The sequence below is a fragment of the Zingiber officinale genome, chromosome 9A (genome assembly GCF_018446385.1).
Source record: "Zingiber officinale cultivar Zhangliang chromosome 9A, Zo_v1.1, whole genome shotgun sequence".
NCBI lineage: Eukaryota > Viridiplantae > Streptophyta > Magnoliopsida > Zingiberales > Zingiberaceae > Zingiber > Zingiber officinale.
The window spans coordinates 47612590-47638554 of NC_056002.1; positions in this window are offsets into that span (position 1 = coordinate 47612590).

Consider the following 25965-nt stretch of genomic DNA (forward strand, 5'->3'; position numbering starts at 1 on the left):
GAAAGAGAGGAGATGTAGAGACCATTGCACTTACTGAGGAATGCAGCGCACTTTTGGTGAAGAACACTTCCCCGAAGTTGAAAGATCCAGGGAGCTTTTATATTCCTTGCAATATAGGAACAGAATTCATTGAAAAAGCTTTTTGTGATTTGGGGGCAAGTGTTAGCCTCATTCCCTATTCAATTTGTAATAAGTTAGGTCTCAAAAACATTAAACTTACTACTATGACACTACAACTTGCTGATCATTCCTGCAGATACCCTATGGGTATTATTGAAGATGTGCCAGTAGAAGTTGGTGGGAGTATTATTCCCACAGATTTTGTTGTGTTGGACATGGAAGAGGACCCCAAAATTCCTATCATATTAGGAAGACCATTCCTTGCTACAGCTGGAGCAATTATTGAAGTTAAAAATCATAAGTTGACATTGGTAATTGGTAAGGAACGGTTGGAGTATGATTTATCTAATGTCTCCAACCATGTTTCTTCTCTTTTAAATGCTTGTAGCAGGGCAAGCATTTACAAACTTGAGGAATGGAATTTCCATCCTCATGGAAGGCCACCTAATGAAAAGAACAATTTGGTGGAGGATGTTGGGAGAAGAACTCCCAATAAAAATGAAAATATGTTTGCCCTCCTAGGGCAAGGAAACAAGAAGAATAAGTTGGATTGGTCGAGCTAAAGACCCTAAACAAGCGCTTCTTGGGAGGCAACCCAAGGGTTCTTTTTGTTAGTTGTATTTTGTATTTTCATCTTTATTTTATTTTCACTATGTTTTAGTTTTGTTTCCAGGTTGAAATCTACTTCCATGAGCTGGCCATGACTTCTTCATGGGCATGGAAGTATTGGATAAGTGGATTAGGAGAGTAAACATCAAATGGAGTAAAACAGGGCATGGCCGTGTACTGCACACGGCAAGGCAAAGGATGCAGAGAAGGAAAAGGATCTGGCCGTGTCTACCAGACACGACCGTGTGAAGTATGTAGAGAAGGAAGGGAGCATGGCCGTGTACCAGACACGACCGTGCAATGAATCCAGAGAAGGAGAGTTCTTTGGTCGTGTCCCAGACACGGCCATGCGAGGAAAGCCAAGAAGAAGGAAGTTGTGGCTGTGTCTCAGACATGGCCGTGTAAAAAATTCCAGAAAAGAAGATGGGCATGGCCGTGTCCCAGACACGGCCGTGTGATGGGGCGTGAATGAGGCTGTGTAATGAAACACGACCCAGTCTATACCCTCTAAAAGGGTTAGGGGGAAGGGTGTGGGCGGTACACAGCCGTGTACCGCCGCATATCCTCTTCTTTATCCTCCTTTCTCATTTTGCTATTTCTAGGGTTTTAAACTACTTCTTCTAACTTTTCTTTCTCATTCTTTTTGAAAGGATTGAATTGTTTCTTCATGGCAAATGTGATTAAGGAGACTTCATCCACGAGAAAAGGAAAAGAGAAGATGGTTGCAATAAAAGGGAGGAATTCTTGTTTTAAAGGTATCTCTAATAACTTTGATATCATTTTCTCTAGTGAAGAGCAATAACTTAGATATACTTCTTTATGTAAACGTCCTCTTGTGAGCACTAAGTTTATTGATGAAGTAACTTTGGAAACTCTAGGGTTTAGGGATGATTTGAATTGGTTATTTGAAAGAATAGGTTGGAATGGTTTAATGAATATGAAATACCCTACCTACCCTAGAATTGTTTTTGAATTTTTAAGCTCTATAGTGGTTGATAATGTTCAAGGTGGGGGTAAACTAAGTTTTTGACTATTTAATGATGATTATGAATGGACATTAAGCGATTTTAACACTTGTTATGAGTTGTCTCAGAATGATTTGTGTACAATTTTACCTCAGTTTAAAAGTTCACGTTTTTGGTAACACATTTCTGAACAATCACACTTTAACCCTCATAATTCCAGAGCTCTTCACATTATTAACCCTATTTTTAAATATGCTTATTTGGTCATGAAGAATACCATATTTGAAAGAGAAGATAAAGAGGGATCGGTAAGACTTATGGATTTGTATTGCTTGTGGGCAATGGTTGAAAGTGCATCAATTAATTCTGGTTATTTCTTTCTTAAACATTTGGTGAAATTAGGAAAATCGGATTCTACTACACCCATTGTTCTAGGAGAATACTCAAGTGGCTTTAATATTAGGGTGTGATTTAAGCGAATTGGAAATGGTTGAAAATTCTTGTGGATTGGATTTAGATTCATGTTTAGCAATTAAAATGATTAAGCATGAAGAACATGGATTTAGTCTAATTATTAAAAATGATTTTCCTTTGAAATTGCCAAATCATGATCTTACTACCATCCATGATAAAGAAAATTGGTGTTTGAAATTAGCTAGGCAACAATCTAGAACATTGTCATCTTTTACCCCAAGGAATGTTCCCAAGGCTAATCAAGATGTCCATAGTTTTATTTTCCAAGAACTTCACTATGTTTTGAACAATATTCATAATGATTTAGACTTGACTAATGAATTCCTTACAAGTAAGGAACACATGGAAGAGGAACAATTTAAAAAGTTACAAGATTGTTTTAGGAGTGAGAGGGAATTGTGTGAAAAGATTTCTCAATTTATGAATTCCTATAGGACCCATTTTGAGTTTAATGAAGATTTTCGGGGGTATATGAGGTTTTTCCAAGATGATGTTGACAAACTTTTCGAATATCATATGTTTGTTAGAAATGAAGTAAGGTGGTTTATAGATTATTTCCCTTTTATTCTGCCTGAATTTCCTGATCTTCCTCCACCTCCACCATACTGAATTTCCTTTTCCTCGTCCACCTCCTCCACCTCCACCATATTGATTTCATCGGGACGATGAAAAGTTTGAGTCCGGGGGGGTGTCAAACCTGATTTCTTTTTGTTTCAGTTTTTGATTGTTTTTTTTTGTTTTCTGCATGTGTAGTTTTTGTCTTGCTTGAGTTTTTGTTTTTTTTTTTGAAATAATTTTGGCAAACATCTTGAGAGCATCAAAACTTCACTTATATGCTTTCTTGTCTTCAAGATAAAATGTTAGCACGTTCATTATCTAGATTCATGATGTTGTAAATGATGCTAGTAGTAAGCTTTATGTACTTCTTTTCTCTATCTTGGGTAGCATGAAATAAGCTAAGAATCATATGGAGATGAGCTTTAGTTTTGGCTTGACCTTAAGAATCTTATTTTCACTACACTTTGACTTGATGCTTGAATGGTTGATATCATTGAAATAGTCATGATTCATCTTGTTTGCTTAGTACTTGGTTTCCATGGTGATTTTTCAAACTTCATTTTGGTTACTGGATGAGGCTCAACTCATGCAAGCTCATTTGGAAAAATTAAAATATCCCAACATTTGTGCTAAAAGTACACTTGTGAAATAAGATTTGCACAATGCGAATGTTTATGAAAAAAATTGAAAAAAAGTGAATATGGGATATAAAAAATAGTTGTCGTGAGTGGAATCTAGCAAGTCACCCCTTTGAGACCGAGTTAGGTTACTGGGGAAATGCCTGCTTAGTTTCTCTTGAGATTGAGCACACCTTTGAGATCTTGGGTTGATTGAGAAATATGAACCAAGTGAGTGGAAAGTAAGTGCCTATCACTGGTTACTTGTCTCTCAAAGGAAACATTAGGAATTCAAATTTGATGACGATTTGAGTAGGACATAGATTGAAACTTGAAGAGTTTTTGAGTTAATTTTACACTGTGCACAGGATGCTTAAGCTTGAGCCATACTTGATTTGTTTCCATGATTATGCTTGTTATTGGAACTCTTTGATAGAGTTAGGAAAGTGTTGGTGCGGGAAGCATCCAACGATCGAACTCGTGTTTTGATAACGGCAAAGAATTCAAAGTTAAGATGTTTTTTAGTCTAACAAGTCTACTTGAGGATTCCAGGAAAGTCCTAGCTGCGGTTAGGCAAAGGGAAAACCCTAGGGGGCGGTAACCCTAGGTCATAGGGGGTGGTAACCCTATGCGGAAAGTCTTGGCAGGTCGATGGCTTCAGGCAAAAGTCCTAGGGGGTGGTAACCCTAGGTGGAAAGTCCTGGTGTCGTGAACCAGGTGAAAGTCTGGACTAGCCGGGAAGCGGATGTCCAGCAGAAAGTCCGGAAGCATCGAAAGTGCCGAGAAAGTCCACCGATCCGGAGGATCGACCGGCAATGTAAATCTCCGAGTGGAGTAGGTGAGGACGCTCCCGTAGAGGGAATGAGGCGCTGTCGACCTAGGGCTTCCTACCGAAATCCAAAGTCAGACTTGACAATCAAGACCGCCAATTATTACTTATCGTGTTTTATCAGATTCTAACATTGTCTTGCAGGTATTTTGCTCGGACTAACATTTGTTTGCGGTGAGGAACCTCTGGAAAAGGCCGCCCGCACCGGATGGATCCGGCGCCGGAGCAGTCCGCGCCCGGACCAAATTCTATCCCTCGCGACTTCGCCACGTGGAGCATCCCGGTTGGTTGTCACACTCCAGTCGCCCGGAAGGGATCCAGGCGCCCGGAACCGCATATAAAAGGAGGGTTGAGGTGCAGCTTCAAGGACAACGAATTCTAAGTGATCTTTCATCAACACGCTGCTCCAAAAGACGCTCCGAAGTACTACTACAAGTGCCCGACGACCCGAAGCTTCAGAATTAGCATTTCTTGTTGTCGGTATAATTTTTGATAGCTTTTATTTGTACTCATTATTGTAATCTTTTAACGAGCTTATAGTTGTTGCCCACCGGAAGCGATCAAGGATCGCGGGCCTTCGAGTAGGAGTCGACTTAGGCTCCGAACGAAGTAAAATCGACCTGTCTCTTTGTGTTGTCTCTTTATTTTATTTCCGCTTATTCCGCTGCACATTTTAACTCCGATAGTTTTCCGATAATCGAACGAAATAGCCACGAGCGCTATTCACCCCCCCTCTAGTGCGTCTCGATCCAACAATTGGTATCAGAGCGGGGTCGTCTTGAATCAGTGCAATCACTATTCGAGACAATTTTTTTTCGTGGTTTTGTTCGGAGTCGATTAGAATTTAGCCTCATAGCTATATTCTAATTTCTTTTTACAAATCGATTTTCTGCTCAAAGCTGGTCAATACCACTTGAGCCTGTTATTTTTTTTCTTCCTCCCGCACTACTAATCCAAGACTTAGTCTTGGAATAGATCTTGTTGTTTCTATTTTTTTAGATCTAAATGGCCCAACAAGAAGGATTTAGCACCGTTCGTCCCCCATTATTTTCCGGAGAAGACTTCGGATAGTGGAAGGGGCGAATGGAAATTTATCTAAAGATCCAGTTCGACACCGGATGATCGCCAAACAGATCGCAACTACCAACCTGCATGCATTTGTAAGCCCACATCCTGTGAGAACGGGAGCCAAGATTTATCAAAAGGTGGAAGCCGACGCTAAAGCCACCTGCACAACCAATGCGGTCTTACCAAAGAAGAGCTCAACAGAGTCGGTCCATTCTCCTCCGCAGAACTATGGGAGAAACCGATCGAACTACACGAGGGCACCTCGGAAACCAAGGTAAGTAAGCGTGATTTGTTACTAAATAAACTATACAATTTGAAAATGCAGGAAGGTGAGACGGCAAGCTCTTTGCACGCCCGAATTCAAGATATCCTGAATTCTCTACATGGAATCGGGCAGAAGGTAGAAAACAGAGATATAATAAGGTATGCCCTTAACTCATTTCCTAGGAGTACACTATGGGCATCAATGGTAGATGCCTATAAAGTCTCTAAGGATTTGTCCTCCTTGAAATTAGACGAATTATTTAGTGAATTCGAACTCCATGAACAAACTAATGCACAGCCATCCGAGAAAGGGATTGCTTTGATTGCAGGAACGAGTCGAACACGGGAATCAAGAGGACGGCGAAAAGTTGAATCAGAATCAGAAGACGAACCCAATTCAGAAGATTCAGAAGATGAACTGGCCAGCGAGTTTGTGAATCTTGTAAAGAAACTCTACAAGAAGAAGAAGGGCTTCAATAAGAAAGATCTGAAGAAGGCAGTTCAATCTAAGGAGCCCAATCAAAGGTAAAATTTGAAGTCACATGTTTCGGGTGCAACCAGAAGGGCCATATCAAGGCAAACTGCCCCAACCAAAAGGAAGCCAAGAAGCAAAGAAGAAAGAAAGTCCTAAAGGCAACCTGGGACGAATCTTCTTCGGAGGACGAAGACGACGAACTCGACCAAACGAGTTTACTTGCATTGATGGCCCGGGACCAGATCATCGAATCCGAGAGCGAGTCAGAAGCCGACTCCGAGCAAAGCCACGGATCCGCATCCGTTTCCGAAGGGCCAGACTCCGCTGTAAGTATTCCTAGACTTAATAATTTAGTCAATTATTTACTTCGCAAATTAGCCAAGTCAAATTTGAAAATTAAGTCACTTTTAAAAGAAGTAACCATTCTTAAAGAAGTAACTAACTCAAAATCTTTACCTGATCAAGTTCAAATTGAAGACTCAACTCAAGTACAACAACTTGAGAAAGAAAATTCAAATCTGAAAAATCAGTTAAAAGATTTAAAAATTACTTTAGAAAAGTTCTCTCTGGGCTCCAAGAATTTGGATCTAATTCTTGGGACACAAAGAGCCGTCTACAACAAAACTAGACTGGGATATAAAAGTAAAAAGAAATATAGATCTTATTTATCATTAATAAAACAAAATAGCAAATCAGTCCAAGCATGGGTCCCCAAGTCCAAATTGATCAATCAAGTTGGACTTGACCAATACTGGGTTCCGAAGGATCAAATATACTACCTCGACAGACCGTATCGAGGCCGTGATCCAGGGAAAACTAATATGAAAACGATCTACAAAATCTAAATTCTAAATTCGAATTTAAATTAAAAATTCAAAATTAAATTACAAATTCAAAACTTAAATTACAAAATCTAAATTCTAAATTCGAATTTAAATTAAAAATTCAAAATTAAATTACAAATTCAAAACTTAAATTACAAAATCTAAATTCAAAATTCAAAATTAAATTACAAAATCTAAATTCTAAATTTGAATTTAAATTAAAAATTCAAAATTTAATTACAAAATCTAAATTCAAAATACAAAATTAAATTAAAAATAGATGGAGGATCCAAACTAGCTGGCACCTCTAACAGAACTACCCGACAGGGTAACTGAACCTAATTTACCCAGAATGGGTAAAACAAAAGTAGACTACCCGGTAGGGTAATTAAGGATAGATTAAAAAGGATAAGTTTAACTTGAACCACAGTACTGGTGAAATTTTTGGATGATAGTACGTTAGGGAAGCTTGGGCATCGCATGTCTAGGAAGATATGGCTTCGACCTGGTGCATTTGGCCAAGTGGAACTGACCGAAGCTACCCTTAAATGGATCCTAACTAGTTAGACCAAGGATTAGTATTAAGTTCAATGGGTAGGACTATTTGGAAGACCTCGAAGGCATGGTTACTTTAATGAGCTCCTTGTGACTCACCATAGCCCAGAAGTTTATCCAAAAAATACTTACTTGTTGAACCCAAAGCTAAACCTGAATCTAACACAAAGTTAAACCAGACCCTTGAATTCAACAATAAATCATCTCACATCAATTATAGGATTCCCTGATTGACAATTTAGATCGAGTGAGATGACTAAGAAACAAAATTATTTAAATCTTTTCAAAATTATTTAAAAATCTTTTCAAAATTAATTTCAAAATTATTTAAAAAATCTTTTCAAAATCTTTTCAAAATTATTTAAAAATCTTTTCAAAATTAATTTCAAAATTATTTAAAAATCTTTTCAAAATTATTTAAAAATCTTTTCAAAATTAATTTCAAAATTATTTAAAAATCTTTTCAAAATCTTTTCAAAATTATTTAAAAATCTTTTCAAAATCTTTTCAAAATTATTTAAAAATCTTTTCAAAATTAATTTCAAAATTATTTAAAAATCTTTTCAAAATTAATTTCAAAATTATTTAAAAATCTTTACAAAATTATTTAAAAATCTTTCAAAATCTTTTAAAAATCTTTTCAAAATCTTTTCAAAATTATTTAAAAAATCTTTTCAAAATTATTTAAAAATCTTTTCAAAATTATTTAAAAATCTTTTCAAAATTAATTTCAAAACTATTTAAAAATCTTTTCAAAATTAATTTCAAAATTATTTAAAAATCTTTTCAAAATTAATTTCAAAATTATTTCAAACTTAAATTTTAAAATTGTTTCAAACTTAAATTTCAAAATTATTTAAAACTTAAATTTCAAAAATTATTGTAAACTTAAATTTCAAAATTATTTTAAAACTTAAATTTCAAAATTATTTTAAAACTTAAATTTCAAAATTATTTCAAACTTAGATTTCAATATTTAAAATTCGAAATTAAATTAAAAATTGAAAATTAAAACATTAATAATAAAAAATTATACATATACAATGGTCAAAAACCGGGGGCAGCCGCCCCCGGTATTCAGACCCCGGGCGCCCGCAGCGATCCCGGGCGCCCCGCCTCACACGACCCCGGGCGCCCGGACGTGTTCCTGGCGCGCGGACTCCCTTATATATAGGGGGCAGGAGGCGCCCCCTACCCTTGCACCCAAGTCTTCCTTAAGCTTCTTCTTAGCTTCCCTACGAAGACTTTCAAAATTAAAATTTGTTTTCCGTGGTTGATACGAAGTCGTGACTCAACCGAGGTCGTCAGTTCTAAAATTTCTAACAATGGCTCCTCGGTAAAATTTCTATCCCTTCCTAAAATTCATTTTTATAATTTTTTCTGTCTTCTTCTTCTTCCTTAGTATAATATTAGTTTCAAATTTAGGAAGCGTACTAAATCTGGTGCTGGGCCCTCTACCCCTAGCATTGACCCTAGGTTTCCCACCGACGAACTTAGGATTAAGTTTATGTCAACAAATTATATGGCCATTAGAACCAAATGTATAGACAGATCGTTCTTTTTACGTTCTTGTATTCCAGTCTCCGAGACTATAAACCACTATAGGCTGCGAAACCTAGTTGAGTGCACCAGCGCAGTAAACATAAGTTTATGTGCCGAATTTTACAGCAACCTAGTGAAAGTAGACGACTACTCCTATACCACTAGGGCAGCTGGCATGGATATCACATTATCTCCCACCACCATTCGTGAGTTTCTAGGATTATGAGAGTCACCATGCACTTTTTTATGCTATCCTCCTGGGGAGCTACCTTTTGGAGATCCCTACTCACATATTACCCTCGATACGATCTATTCGCTCTTCTTTGAGGACCAGCGTGATCCCACTGAGACCCAGTTTAGGTCACTTAACCTTAGAATTCAGGACTACGCCCTTTATAGGGTTCTAGTACTTTGTATTCTACCGCTAACCACTCATGACATTGCGGTGATGCGTCCATTTCACTCCTTCCTGCTATATGCCCTGTGTCAGAGGTTAGACATAGACATCAGTCTTCACATCTTTTCCACTATTATTTATGCAGCTGGATTCGTGACCAGCAGACGAGTACATATGCCTTATTGTCATATTCTGACAGCTTACATGTCCTCATTACACATTGATGTCACCAGAGGTGACATCCGCTACATGACCGAGTTTGACATCATAGGAGCTAGGAACTTTTCCCTAGCAAATATCCATATCGACGATGAGGGTACCATGTCCTGGCGTAGGGGGGCACAGCACCAGCAGGCGGAGGAGGCAGAGCATGATGAGTTCATGTTGGCACTATTTCCTGAGGAGGCTGCTCCTGCCCCACCACCACCTCGAGCACCACATCCAGCTCCCCGCACTCTCGCTGATCGAGTTTCCGGACTAGAGAGGGCTATGTCGAGTCTCCAGCACGAGAACTCCAATTTTCATCAGTCCATGCGACGAGAGGTCTCCGATCTTCGACGAGAGGTTCGACAGGAGGTCTCCGACTTACGACGAGACATACGACAGGAGCTCTCCGACTTGCGCCGAGATCTACGAGAGGACGATCGGGCTCGTCACACTGAGATCCTGACACTACTCCGGTCGCTGGGTTCCGGACCACCTCCCTCATCATCTCAGTAGCTCCTACTGTTGCTCTATTATGACTCTAGTACAGCTTGTAGCAGCTCTATTATGACTCTTTTATCTATGTCGACTTTTTAGTCTAATGGACGGTTTCACTTCAGGCTTGATTGACTATACCTTAATCTAATAAATTAGTCTTTTAGTCACATTTTTTTTATATATAACTTCTAGGCAAAACAGTTTTCAAAACTCCAATATTACTAGACTTTCGAAAGTTGGGTTTAGTATAGGATTTCCCCCCTAGATATCATGTTCCCCTAGAATTAAGCCAGAGCATCTCACAAAACACCTAGGTTTACCTTGATTGTGAATGAAAAACATAGAATGGCGTGAGATGCATAGGGTATAGCCTGGACTCAAGAATGCTTATATCTATGCATCAATATGAGTCTGAGCGTTAAATATGCAATAAACATTAATCAAGTTAAAGTTCTCCAGCTCTAGTCAAGTCTATCTGGACCTAAATAACTTAACTTGACTAACCTAGTAAAAGCTATTGTCCTATAGACAATCAGCAAGTAACTAAAGGTTAGATAGTTGGCAAAAGATACTCAAATTCTTTTTAAAGAATGTTTTGTTCTCTATGGCTCTGATACCTAATATATAAACATGACTTGTGCTTGGACTTAAGGACCAACTGAACTTAAAGGAATAATCTGGTCCTAAAGACTTAAATTCCAATTGACCTTAACTTCCAAACTCTGTTGAATATTGCTAACTTTAATCATGTATAACTCTATACATTGCCCATTTTTTGAGTTATGGCAAAGGGGGAGAGTAGCAAAAATGTAAACATAAAATTCAAGTTAAAAATTAAGGGGGAGCAAAAGTTAAGGGGGAGCCAAAGTTAAGGGGGAGTATTTAGGGCTTTTGTTACCTTGTTCAGCTATACTTAGCAAATTTTGCCTGTGTTTAAAATGACTATCTATTCGCCTGTTTACTTAACTTCGAATTTGTGTTGACATAATCAAAAAGGGGGAGATTGTTGGTGCAGGAAGCATCCGACGATCGAACTCGTGTTTTGATAACGGCAAAGAATTCAAAGTTAAGATGTTTTTTAGTCTAACAAGTCTACTTGAGGATTCCAGGAAAGTCCTAGCTGCGGTTAGGCAAAGGGAAAACCCTAGGGGGCGGTAACCCTAGGTCATAGGGGGTGGTAACCCTATGCGGAAAGTCTTGGCAGGTCGATGGCTTCAGGCAAAAGTCCTAGGGGGTTGTAACCCTAGTTGGAAAGTCTTGGTGTCGCGAACCAGGTGAAAGTCTGGACTAGCCGGGAAGCGGATGTCCAGCAGAAAGTCCGAAAGCATCGAGTGCTGAGCAAAAGTCCAGTCGATCTGGAGGATTGACTGGCAACAGGTAAATCTCCTGAGTGGAGTAGGTGAGGACGCGTTCCCCGTAGAGGGAACAGTAGGCGTCGGGTCGACCTAGGGCTTCCGGCTGGAAATCCAAAGTCAGACTCGGACAGTCCGAAGACTGTCAATTATTACTTACTGTGTTTTATCAGATTCTAACATTGTCTTGTAGGGTATTTTGCTCGGACTAACCTTTGTTTGCAGGTGAGGAACCTGCTGGAAAAAGGTTGTCTGGGCGCCCGAGATAGATCCGGGCGCCCGGAGGTCCGGGCGCCCGGAACAGGTCCGAGCGCCCGGGACCAAATTCTATCCCCTGCGCGACTTCGCCACGTGGAGCATCCTGGTTGGTTGGCCACGTCACACTCCAGGCGCCCGGAAGGGATCCAGGCGCCCGGAACCGCATATAAAAGGAGGGTTGAGGTGCAGCTTCAAGGACAACGAATTCTAAGTGATCTTTCATCAACACGCTGCTCCAAAAGACGCTCCGAAGTACTACTACAAGTGCCCGACGACCCGAAGCTTCAGAATTAGCATTTCTTGTTGTCGGTATAATTTTTGATAGCTTTTATTTGTACTCATTATTGTAATCTTTTAACGAGCTTATAGTTGTTGCCCACCGGAAGCGATCAAGGATCGCGGGCCTTCGAGTAGGAGTCGACTTAGGCTCCGAACGAAGTAAAATCGACCTGTCTCTTTGTGTTGTCTCTTTATTTTATTTCCGCTTATTCCGCTGCACATTTTAACTCCGATAGTTTTCCGATAATCGAACGAAATAGCCACGAGCATTATTCACCCCCCCTCTAGCGCGTCTCGATCCAACAGAAAGTACATTAGGGTTTATGAATGCGTTGTAGAACATATGAATTTAGATTGCAGCATTTTGCTTGAGGACAAGCAAAGGTTTAAGTCTGGGGGTGTGATGTGCGTAGATTTTATATACTTTTATGCATGTTTTGACGCACATTTACATACTTTGAGTATGCTTGATCTATGCATTTTTGTGCTTCCAGTCTTCCTTTTAGCATATTTACTCTTTTTGTTCGGAGATATGCTTTTGTGTATTTTCTGTATACAGGAGTCGAATTCGGTGAAGATTCTGCATTCTTGGATAAAACTTATGAGCTAAGCAAGCGAGAAAGCACCTGGCCATGTACCAGACACGGCCTTGCATTGGTAGGGAGCTCTGGCCGTGTGGAGTTTAGAGGCCGTGTGACAGCAACAGCAAAGGAAGAAGTCCAGGCCGTGTGAACCTCACACGGCCGTGTGAACCTCACACGGCCGTGTCAAGTTTTGAAGCAAATCAGAGTTCAATCCTTACATGGCCGTGTGGATCTACATGGCCGTGTAAGGTTTCCAGAAACTAAGAAGGCCCTGGCTGTGTGCACCACACGGCCGTGCAGGGTTCCTAGAGCTTAAAAGTATTCTGGCCGTGTGCACCACACAGCCGTGGCAAGTTTCCAGAAGCTGGGGCAGTTTAGGCCGTGTGGATCTACACGGCCGTGCTTAAAGGTCTTGAAGAGAGTTGTCCACGGCCGTGTACCACACACGGCCGTGTATAGATGGCAGAGAGGGGAAAGGCTCTGGCCGTGTGAACCTCACATGGCCATGCCTCGGGGCCGTGTGGCGCCCAAAAGCTTCCCTCTATTTAAGGCCTCCTTGGAGATTTGAAAGGGGATCTTCTCCCCTTTGGGAGAAAGCAAGATTTGGTGGATTCCTCTCATTCTTGGGAGGTTTTTTGGGCAATCTAAAGGGAGATCTTGGCGAATTCGACTCCGAAAGCGAGGATTGGATCCGAAGATGGAGCTATATTATAGATAAGTTTTCTTTCTTTCCTCTTCTTGGATTGGGATTGAAGAATGCTTGTAATCTTCTTATCTTTGGTCTTCTTCCTTCGTTTTATGGAGTAGATCTTGTTGTTCTAGGATGGAGGGAGTATTTGTGAGATAAATTGATGTAAACTCTTGTGGATTTGCCAATTCTTGTTTTCTATGATGTTGCCTAGTTTGTATCGATTGGATCTTGAATGATTAATTGTAATTAGGGCTTAATTCTCATTCTTGATTGATCGTTTGGATATCTTATAGACTTTGTAGGGATAAACCCTCACTCGATTTTCCGAGGGATCCACGTAACAGGTGCAAGCCCGTGTAAGGACGTTTGGGGGATAATCTTGAAGGGGAAATGAGAATATTCAAGAGGGGTAAGATAGATTTTATGATTCAATCCTTGTATCTTTATGGGTTAAGAAGCTATGAACTTCTATGTTGATATCCAAGGGAAGCATAGTAATAGGTGCAATCCTGTGTAAGGACAACGTAGGTTCATATCTAATTGATTACATTTAGGTACATTTTTCAGTCCTAAGCCGGTGATCTATTGCAAGAGAGAACCGACAACCTTCTACAATTATTAGACAATTGAGAAATAAGAATTGGTAAACCATATACATTCAAGAGATCGTACAAAGAAACCAAAACTCCTAGAACCTCCCTTTATCATAACTCAAACCCTCAAATTCTTGTTTGTTAGTCTTTCATTTTAGGTTTGTTTTTCATCCTTAGCATTTGAAACCAATTGATTAGTTGTTTAGATAATTCGCTTTGAAATATTTCTAGTGCTTATTCTAGTCCCTGTGGATACGATAATCTTTTATATTACTTACGACATTTCCGTACACTTGCGGAACATAACAGGCAATTATATTTGTGATAGACTCTATTTTGCAAAATCACACTTAGGAACTTGTGGATCTTGCTCCGGGAAATAAACCACTAGGTTGCAAGTGAATCTTCAAGGAAAAAATGAAGTCAGATGGTACAATTGATAAGTACAAAGCCAGATTAGTAATCAAAGGATATAGACAAAAAGAAAGACTTGATTACTTTGATATGTATTCTCTGATGTCGAGAATAACTTTCATTAGAGTATTGTTAGCTATTGTCGCTCTATGGAATCTCGAAATACATTAGATGGATGTAAGACAGTTTTTCTAAACGGGGATTTAGAAGAGAAAATCTATATGGAGCAACCAGAAGGATTTTTTGTATCAGGACAGAAAAATAAGATTTATAGATTGGTGAGGTCATTATATGACTTGAAACAAGTACCAAATCAGTGGCATGAAAATTTTGATAATGCCATGAAGGAATGTAGATTCAAGATTAATGAATGTGATAAATGTGTCTACATGAAAGTCACAGAGAATGACTACGTCATCTTGTGCCTATATGTAGATGATATACTTATCATTGAGAGTAATTATAAGATAATCAAATCCACTAAAGATATGTTGAACTCGAGATTTAACATGAAAGACATGGGCCCAGCTGATGTGATTCTAGAAATCAAAATTCTTAGAACAATAGAAGGACTTGTTCTTAGTCAGTCCCATTACATGAATAAGATTCTTGAGAAATTCACCAAGGGTGATACTGCGTTGGCACGAATATCGATAGATATGAGTCAACATCTATCTAAAACTTGAGATGAAAGTATCTCTCAAATAGTGTACTCTCGAGTGATTGGAAGTCTGATGTACTTGATAAGTTGTATACGACCAGACTTGGCCTTTGTAGTAAGTACATTGAGTAGATACACGAGTAATCCCGGTATTGAGCACTGGAAATGAATAATAAGAGTACTGAGGTACTTGAGGTATACTCGTGAATATAGACTGCACTATACGAGATATTCTACTGTGATCAAAGGATATAGCGATGTGAGTTGGATATCTGACATAAAAGACTCTAAGTTTATGAGTGGATATGTATTCACTCTTGGAGGTGCAACCATTTTCTAGAAATCTTCTAAGAAAATGATAATAACTAGATCCACGATGGAATATAAGTTTGTAGCTCTTGACAGATGTGGTGAAGAGGCTGAATGACTACGATAATTCTTAGAAGGTATTTCAAGATGGCCAAAACTTGTGCTGGCAATTTGCATACATTGTGATAGTTAATTAGCAATATGTCAGGCACATAGTCATCTATATAATGGTAAGTCTAGGCATATACATCATAGACATAATACCATTAGACAATTACTCTCAACGGGAGTTATCACTGTTAACTTTGTGAAGTCAAAGGATAACCTAGCGGATTTGCTAACCAAGGGGTTAAACCTTGAGTTAGTTATAAGCTTATTGCGAGGGATGAGTTTGATGTCGATAAGCAATGTTAGTGTAAAGGAAACCCAACCTATGCACGCTGGAGATCCCAAAAACTAGGTTCAAAGGGACAACCTAATTGTATCGATAATGTTGCTCACTGTGGGGGAGTGACCCAATGAATTGGTGAAGGATGGAGGTTAAGCACACGACTTTTAATGATCCAAGAAGAGTAATGTGAAATACTGTTAAGAGACTATCAAGGTAGTGGATTTGATCCTTGGGGATCCAATATTGACTAAGTCCAACTTGATTAACCAAGTTCACCTTGGGGACCCATACTTGGACTATTTTTCTATTAGTTCTATTTACAAGTGATAAATAAGACTTGTATTTTCGTTTAGCCTTAAATTCAATTCCGGATCTGTTGTATACGACTCTTTGTTTTCCAAGAATCAGATCAAGATTCTTGGACCCCAAAGTGAATTGTTCCAATGTATTCTTTAGTTCTTTAACTTGAGTTGAATTTCCATTTTGAACTGGCTCAGTCAAAGGACTTAGTTTAGTCTCCTCCTTAAGGATTGTTATCTCCTTTTGGAGTGACTTGACCCGGACATTAGATTTGGCTAACTTACGCATAAGATAATTAACCAAATTATGCAGTTTAGTTATCTGAGAGGTACTTACAATGGGGTTAGACCCTTCGGAAATGGATATAGATCTGTGACTTCTCTCGGATTTTGTTTTCGACTTGCTCTCGATTTCTGATTCGTCGACTTGTTCCTGGGCCATCAACGCGAGGAAGCTTGTCTGTTCGAGCTCTTCATCAGAACCTTCTGAGGAAGACTCATCCCATGTCGCCTGCAGTGCTTTCTTCTTCTTTTGTTTCTTCACTTATTTTTGGTTCAGACAGTTGACTTTGATGTGTTCCTTTTTGTTGCATCCGTAGCAGGTTACCTCGAACTTTACTTTTGGACTTGATTGTACTGTCTTGGACTGAATCACTTTCTTGATGTCCTTCTTGGTGAATCCTTTCTTCTTCTTGTAGAGCTTTTGTACAAGGTTGACGAGTTAGGCTGCTATCACATCGTCGTTGTCTTTTGAGTCTGGTTCTTCTTCGGACTCAGGTTTAGTTCTGTGCTTTGTTCTTGCTTCCCGCGTTCTGCTTGTACTTGCAATCAAGCCAATACCTTTCTCAACCGGAGTAGTATTAGTCTACTCATGTAACTCAAATTCAGAAAATAATTGGTCTAATTTAATTAATGACAAATTCTTAGATACTTTGTAGACATCTACCTGGATGCCCACAAGGTGTTCCTCAGAAATGCATTTAATGCATACTAATGATGTCGTGATTTTCTACCTTTTGTCTGATCGCGTGGAGTCCGTTCAGTAGATCTTGTATGTGAGCATGAAGCTGGCTCGCTGACTCACATTCCTGTATTTTTATATTATAAAATTTATTTAGAATTAAATCACATTTACTTGCTTTCGTATCAAAAGTTCCTTCGTGCAGCTCAATCAGCTTCTCCCATAGTTCTTTCACGCTTGAAAATGGGCCGACTCGGTTCAGCTCTGCTTTGGTTAAGCCGCATTGAAGGGTGTAGGTTGCTTTGGCATCAGCCTCGATTTTCTTCATCAAAGTTGTGTCCCAGTTCTGGCATGACACTAGCTTTCAGCACTGTCGAGTGGAAGTTCAAGACCTATTTGGATGATTATCCACATCTTGACTTGCATCTTGAGGTGGTACTCCATTAGGCTCTTCTAGTAGCCAAAATCCTTGCTAGAGAAGAGGGGAGGACGTGTAGTGCTGTACCCTTCTTGGTGGGCCATTTAAAAATCTAGCATGACAAAAAAACAAGAAAACTTGTTCCAAGACTTGGTCTTGGATTAGTAGTGTGAGAATAAGAGAATATAATAAAAACTCGAGTGGTGTTTGCACCGACTTCGAGAAATGAAAGGACTCGATCGATAAAATAGATCGGAAGGCGGCAATTTTACCGATTCCGATTGACTCCGAAAATCAAAAAATTACCACGAAAATATTACTTAAATGGTGGTTTCACCGATTCGAAGTGACCCTGCTCTGATACCAATTATAGGATTGAAAAGCGTTAGAGGGAGGGGGGGGGTTGAATAGCGCTCGTGGCTTTCACTTTCGTTTTGAGTAAACACGCAGCGGAATAAATAGAAATAAATCGAGAACACCAAGGATTTTCTTGGTTCGAAGTCTGTGGCAACTCCTACTCTAAAGGCCGCACGTAAGAGTGCTTTCGATGGACAATCACTATATCTTCAGAAAATTACAACTTTAAATTACAATATTAATGCACTAACTAAAAGTATACCGACAAATAAGGAAGGAGAAATTAAGGCTTTCTGTTGTCGCAGTCGAGTTACGGCTTTGTCAGATCGTTCTTTAAGCAGCACACGGAAGAAGGATTGCATGTTTGTATTGTCTCCATGCATCTTCTTGAAACCGGCTTAAATAGCATGCTGAAGGTGCCTTCAGCCTCCATGGAAGGCGCCTTCAACGAAGTCTTATTCCCACTAAATCTCGGTCATCGATAAACTCCGCTGCGGTCATTGATTATTCACCCGAAGGCACCTTTAGCGTCCTTGGAAGGCGCCTTCCATCTACCGTCCAAGGCGCCTTCAGCGTCCTTGGAAGGCGCCTTCAGCGTCCTTGGAAGGCGCCTTCAGCGTCCTTGGAAGGCACCTTCTGCCTGCTTCTTGCGTAGTTGCAGCCAAGGTGCCGAGGTTCCTCCAACATCCCAGAGGCGCCTCGGACACTGTTCATCCGAGAATTCAATTGTGCAACTCCCTTCCTGCAAGGCATATTAGCCCACAAACAAAGTATACCCTGTAAAACCAAGTTAGCATAATAAAATATAAATAATATAAGTATTTGACAGTCACTGGACTATTCGGTTCTGACTTCAGATTTCCTTCGAAAACCTTAGGTCGAACCGACGCCTACTATTCCCTCGTCGAGGAATACGTCCTCACCTACTTCTCTTAGGAGAGTTTACCTGCTGGCAGATCGGTCCTTCAGATCGACTGGATTTTCTGCCTAGGGCTACCACCCCCTAGGACCTAAAGTTACCACCCGCTAGGGTTTTCCTCAGCCTAGGGTTACCACCCCCTAGGGTTTTCTTAAGCCTAGGGTTACCACAGCCTAGGACCTAGGGTTACCACTCCCAGGGTTTTCCACCTGCCTAATCGTAGCTAGGACTTTCCACCACCTAGGATTACCACCACCTAGGACCTAGGGTTATGATCCCCTAGGGTTTTTCACTAGCCTAGAATCCACTAGGAATTTTGCCTAAAACAACTTAAGACTTTCCTGCAAGCTCATTTAAACTTGTTAGACCACAAATAATCTTAACTTTAAACTCTTTGCTATTATCAAAACTCAGGTTCGATCGACAGATGCTTCCCGCACCAACAGTCCTAAGGTAAATCACCTTACGATTTTTTCTATTTAATTGATAAGTATATATTCACTATTTAAGTGCATATTATATGTTTAATTTTCTTAATCTCATTTACTGAATACCCATAATATAATTCATAGCATGGGAGAATTTGTGATTGGATCACAACTAGTGATTATCTCTACATGTGCAACTATGAATATATTGAAATTTCCCTTATCGTCGAATTGATGCATTTAGACATCATCAATTATGTAAGACTAGCACGGGTTATACTCCTTGGTTCGGCCAAGCAACTATTTTCTCACTGGCTGGAGACATTGGGATGGATAAATAGCACAGGCTTCGGAAGCTATCGTCTCCGACACGGAAGGTATAAAAATCCCTGCTGGAGGCGCCTTCCGTGGAGGCTGAAGGCGCCTTCAGTAAGCTATTTAAACTAGTCTTAAGCAGGTGCTGGAATATACTTGTTCTTCGCAATCTTTCTATTGCACACTGCTTAAAAGATGATCCGATGAAGCTGTAACACAACTTCGACAACCGGAAGCCCGAAATTTCTTATTCGTAGTTGTTGGTATACTTTCAATTATTGTACTTGTAATTTCTGGATTGATAGTGAATTGCCCAAAGTAAATACTCAACGAGTGTGGGCCATGGAGCAGGAGTCATCACAGGCTCTGAACCAAGTAAAAGAAAAGTGTTAGCATTTTTTTTCTTCCATTTTATTTCTTATTTCCGTTGCATTTTTACTTGAACTATTTAAACAAAAGAATTAGCCACGAGCGCTATTCCCCCCCCCCCCCCCCCCCCCCCTAGCGTATCTTGATCCTACAGAAATAGTAAAGGAAGTAGTTTGGATCAAGAAATTTGTTACTAAACTTGGAGTGGTTCCATCCATTGTTGAAGCATTACCTGTTTACTATGACAACACTGGAGCCATTATGCAAGCAAAGGAATCAAGGTCTCATCAGCGATCAAAACATGTGCTTCACCGTTAGCATCTGATCACGGAGATCATTAGTAGGATAGAAATACAACTTGAGAAAATTCCCACTGAAAGGAATTTAGCGGATCCTTTGACAAAGGCTCTACCACAAAGTAAGTTTGAGAGTCACGTATGTGCTTACGGTTTAGGACACTGTGGCGATTGACTTTAGGCCAAGTGGGAGTATTAAAATTTGAAGGATGTCCTAAGGCAACCGCCTTACATTTTTTTTATTTATTTAATAAGTATAGATTCACTATTTGAGTGCATATTATATGTTTGATTGTCTTAATCTCATTTACTGAATGTCTGTAATATAATTCATAGCATGAGAGAATTTGTAATTGGATCGCAACTAGTGATTATCTCTACATGTGAAATTATGAATATATTAAAATTTCCCTAGTCATCAAATTGATGCATTCGGACATCATAAATTCTGTAAAACTAGCACGGGTTATATTCTTTGGTTCGGCCAAGCATCTATTTTCTCACTGGCTGGAGATATTGGGATGTCGAGAGTTAAATGTGGATGCTAGTTATGGTAACTAGTTCATTGGAGTAACTCGCTATAAGACTTCATATGGTTCTTTACATATATATAGATATGTCTATGAAGTTCTTACTGCAGCACAAGTATAAGTTTCTTTCGACTTGAGGTATACAAGTCATCTTGATTTTGAAGATTTATACTTTGACATCTTAAGCAAGCATCTCATTGAGGTGTGGACCTGGGATGATTGAGTATAAGTTGAAGTCTCCGAAGGTATTTGGATAGCTCACAGAGGATTCACCACTCCTTACGAGGAGACGTATACCCTATGGCCACTCGTTAGGATTATTACTTAAAATCTTTGGCCAAAGCATCACATATTAAGAGTACGAGACTCTTATACACATGTACGACTAATTTGAATCCGTAGAATGGTGAATTATTACTTAGGCTAGGTGTGATGTAATCAACCTAGTGGGGACAAGACACATAGATCATGTCCTGAATCAAGTGGGTAGAAAACGAGTGAAAGGAATGAGACACTACTCACTGCAACTGCTGAAGGGTTTAGAATTAATTCTAAGACCAACTATGATTTTCTGACTAATTGGGGATCATGATGTACTATTAGATGCCACTCATGATTATTCTATAATTAAGTAGTTAATTATGGATGACCAAGATAAACCAGGAACCTATTGGGTCACACACACTAACGAGTCTCTAAAAGATGTAAAACAAGTTAAAGAATATGATTCTTAGATCAAGAGATAAATTTTTAGTTTGACCATACATAAGACAAATATGGAAATATTTGTCGCAATGGAAGCACGGATATACCACATCTCTTATGGAAGAGTTGGACCATATTTGGTTTAATCATGAATTTATCATGAACCAACTTGATTTAGTTGTGAACCAAACCAAGGGGTTAATGAGCTAATTTTTTATTAAGGGATAATGAGTTGGATTTGAGCTTTCTAATCTAACACATTAATGAGGGGTATATATTGATATGGTTGAGAGAAAATTATATACATAAGATCATTAATTGACTTGTAAGGTTTTTGGAAAACTTTAACCCAATTTCTCTTCTCCTCTCCCTCTCCCCTCTCTCTTTGCCACCGCCAACAAGGGGAAGCCCTTCCCCTTATTGCCATGACCACCATAAGGAAGAAATCTCTTCCTTGTGTGCTTCTCTTCCTGTAAGATACCACAAAATTTAAAATAATAAATATTATTGGACGAAAAATCTTATTAGATTTTTCATAAATTTTTAGAAATTTTTCGGGATTTAAACGGAGTCCGTATGACCCATTTTGAGGGGATGGATTTGGGGTATAGGGAGAACCTATTTGGAATACCTCTTAAATAGGAGTTGATTGAGGAATAAACTTAGAGGTTAATTAAGCTACTCTAAGTTTATTAATCCCTATTATCCTGATTCACTCTCCTGATCTCCTTCTTCTCCTCACATCGCGCCCGAAACCCCCCTTCCCTCTCCGGCAATTCCTCCTCGCCCGATCGCCGGCCACCGCGAGTTCACCGCCGGCAGTAACCTTTCCTCTGCGTGCCTCACCAACGCCAAGCTCTCTTGGCTACTAGGCGGCTCGATCATCTCCTCCCTCTCCCTTGCGATTCCTCCCTGAACCTGCAACACCGACCTTGTGCTGCTCTGATTCGCCGATCGCCGGACATCCATGAGCAGTCGATGCTGGCCACCGCTTCTTGAGCCCTAGCTTCGGGTCCGCAACCTTCTTCTTGATCCAAGACGCCGCCTTAGCACGGCTTGATCTTGGACAAGAGCAAGGATCGGAGCCCTAGCTCCCGTTTCTCACCGCACCAACCTACCGGATTAGTTGCGATACTTCCGGCCACAGGAAGGTAGGTTATGTCATTGATTCTTGTTTTCTCTTCATCTAGCCGATCTTTGCTTTGAGCAGTGCTTGTATTCTCGATTCTTTCCTTGTAGAGGAGTTCCATTCCTGATCCTTGGAGTTGTACTAGTCTTCTTGCTTGGATCCGACATAAAGCATCTGCTTTGAATCTCCCAAACAACATAGCTCGGCTACACATCACTGTTCTTGTTGGAAAACATGGATCGAATTGGAGGTAAGCTGTGATGAGAATCAAATTGATACACTGTTGGTTCTTTCTTGCATTAGATTTGTTGGTTAAAAGGTTGGTTGGATTGTTAGGCTAGTAGGTGATAGAGGTGTGAGCAGCAGTGGGCATCGCCAATAATTTCTAGCCGTGGGTTACACTTCGATCTTGAGTCACCCGTGATCATTATTAGATTTTGGTAAGTATTAAAGTTAAAGTTATTTCTAGGAGTAAAATGGTGGATTTGTTGGTTAGATGATTAACTGAGTTATTTGAGGAATTGTGCATGTTTGATTCATGATGTTTAGTAGTTGATGGAATTAAACTTGATTATGAAATTGGGTGAGTTTTTGGAGATATGCATGTATAAACCTAATTTAATTTGGATGTGGAATGATTAGGGTTAATTAGAGAAATTAAAACCTAATTTAAGGAGGATGATGGATTAATTAGGGTTAAGCTGACTTAACTCTAGTTTGGTGGTTAATCGAGGATCATATTCAATTTATAGTTACCCTAAATAGATTTGGTGATTTGATTTAGCTATTTAATTTATACGTGATTAGCTAAATCTATATATCTTGTATTGCAGGACTTTGGTTTGAGACGAGTGTCTTGACGCGGGTTTGGTTTATCACGGTCGACAGATAACGGCGGGTATTGTTGGATCGAAAGCGCTAGAGGGGGGGGGGGGTGAACAGCACTCGTGGCTTTCACTCGTTTCGGATTCATAAAACAATCGAGAATTAGCAGCGGAAATAATAAAGCACACAGAAGGACCCAAGTGGTTTAACTTGGTTCGGAGTCTTGGGCGACTCCTACTCCAAGGTCCATGCTCGTTGAGCGTTTATTTTGGTCAATTCACTATAAAAGCGCAAGGTTACAAATATGTATTACATAACAATACTTAAATGCTATACCGACAACAGAAATCTTGAAACTGGAGCTCCGGGTCATCGGGGACTTGCAACAGCACTTCAGGGCGTCTTTTGAGCAGCAAACGATAGCTAGATTACTTGTAAACTTGTTGTCTTGAGTGCTGCCTCGAGACCTCCTTTAATGCACTGTTAGAGGCGCCTCCAACACCATCCAAGGCGCCTCCAACCCTCCCGAGTCACCCGCGTGGATCAACACAGAACAGGTTGCACCTCATCCACTCAAAGGCGCCTCCAAGACACTCCAAGGCGCCTCCAAGCTCTGGTCTAAGGTGCCTCCAGCTTAGTCTGAGGCGCCTCCAGGCTTGGTGCGTAGCTTTCTTCAGCCTTTCACCTGAGGCGCCTTCAGGCTCCATGGAGGCGCCTCGGGCACTGTTCATCCGAGGCTTAAGGTTGCTTTTTTGTTCCTACAAAATGTGTTAGTCCCAAACACATACCCTGCAAAACAAAGTTAGCATGTAATTGTCATGAATAAAATATTGACGGTCTTTGGACTGTCCGGGTCTGACTTCAGATTTCCGACTGAAAATCCTAGGTCGACCCGACGCCTACTGTTCCCTTTGCGCGGAATGCGTCCTCACCTACTCCACTCAGGAGATTTACCTGTTGCCAGCACGATCCTCCAGATCGACTAGACTTTTGGTCGACGCTCGATGCTTCCGGACTTTCTGCTGGACGCCCACTCCCCGAGCCGTCCAGTCTTCCACCTGGTTCGTGACACCAGGACTTTCCACCTAGGGTTACCACCCCCTAGGACTTTTTCCTGAAGCCCTCGACCTGCCAAGACTTTTCATATAGGGTTACCACCGCCTATGACTTAGGGTTACCACCCCCTAGGGGTTTCCACCTGCCTAACCGCAGCTAGGACTTTTACCTAAGTACACTTAGGACTTTCCTGCAAGTTCATTCAAACTGTCAGATCACAAAACCACTTAACTTTGAACCCTTTGCCATTATCAAAACCTGGGTTCAATCGTCGGATGCTCCCTGCACCAACAATCCCTTCCTTTTTGATTATGACAACTGAAATTCAAAGTTAAGTAAAAGACAGTAAAGAAAAGGTAGAGATAGCACACGTATAAATTGACAGCATAAGCATAAGAGAAAAAAAATATATAAGGCTCCCCCTTAATTTTTGAATTTTTGCTCCCCCTTTATTTGTGAATTTATGAATTTTCTTTCTTTAGTTTTTCTTTATGAATGGAACTTTCTACTTATGAACTTTCTACTCTCCCCCTTTATCATACATCAAAATACAAGTAGAGTAAAATGAATGAGAGTACTTAGATTTGAAAAAATGTTTAATCATGCTTGAAAAGTACTTAGCTTGTAAAAATTTTAGCTAAGTAAAACTATAAGTTATTTCAACTTTGAGACTTTAGCTAATCAAGATACTTAGTTAAAAAGATTTTGCTTGTTGAAAAATACTTAGTTAAATTTAGCTGCAAAGAGGGAGGAGCTTCACTTATAAAAATTTAAGTTAATGTCATTCATTTAAATTCAAATAGTTCTAAAGTCCAAGCATGAGTAATTAGAGGTAATTATTTAGTCCCCTGGGCCACATGTCTAACCATTAGCTACTAACTGCTTACCTAGAGGGTAACAACTTTCACTTGGTTAGTCAAGTTAAGTTGAGAATCCAGTTAGATTTGAGTAAGGCAGGATCACTTAACTTGATTGCTGTATATTTGGTATTTAACGCCCAGACTTACTGCGATGCACAAAGATAAGCATTCTGAAGTCTAGGCTGTACCCTATGCATCTCACACTGTTCTAATTTTTTCTTTCAAACACAATCAAGTTAAGCCTAGTGTGTTTGTGAGATGCGCTGGATGAAATCTAGGGGAACATGATATCTAGGGTTAGCGCCTAGGCTAAGTCCAAAATTTGAAAGTCTAATAAAATTGGGATTTTCAAGATACTTTTCCTAGAAGTTTGAAAAACAAGTAAAAGCAAGATGAGTTTAATATGTGCAGAACTAAGCAACAAAAACTAGTAAGCAGAAGGTTAGGTTTGAGTAGCTAAACTTTGGTCGACAAAAGTTTAACAAGGTTACAATAGCAGATGAAAGTGTCTGTTTCCAAGCTCCAAAGTACAATGCATGAAAAGGCAGTATCAATAGGTAGGATCGTCAGCTGGAGGGTCGTCAGCCGGAGGTGGTGCATGAGGCTGCTCGGGAGCAGGCTGCCCTTGACAAAGAGAGGCAAAGCCGAAAGCTATCTCTGTGCGAAGCATGCGAAACTCATCCAGCATGAGTCGTCGTGTCTGAGCGGAGTGGACGTCGAGGCGCGTAAGTCGATCCTTGATCGATAAGGAGGTGGACGGCTGTGATGAGGTCGAGGGCTAAGATGGATCGAGTGGCTCTCCGAATATCTGATCGTGAGAGAACTCAAATAGCTCCTCTCGTCCCTCAGGCGGCAGAAAGAACTCATCTGGGGCTAGACCACGTCCCACGGCGGGAGCAACTGGCTCATCCTCGGCTAGGTCGACTGGTGGAGGCCTGCTCACCCATGCTAGGACCCCCTGAGCAGT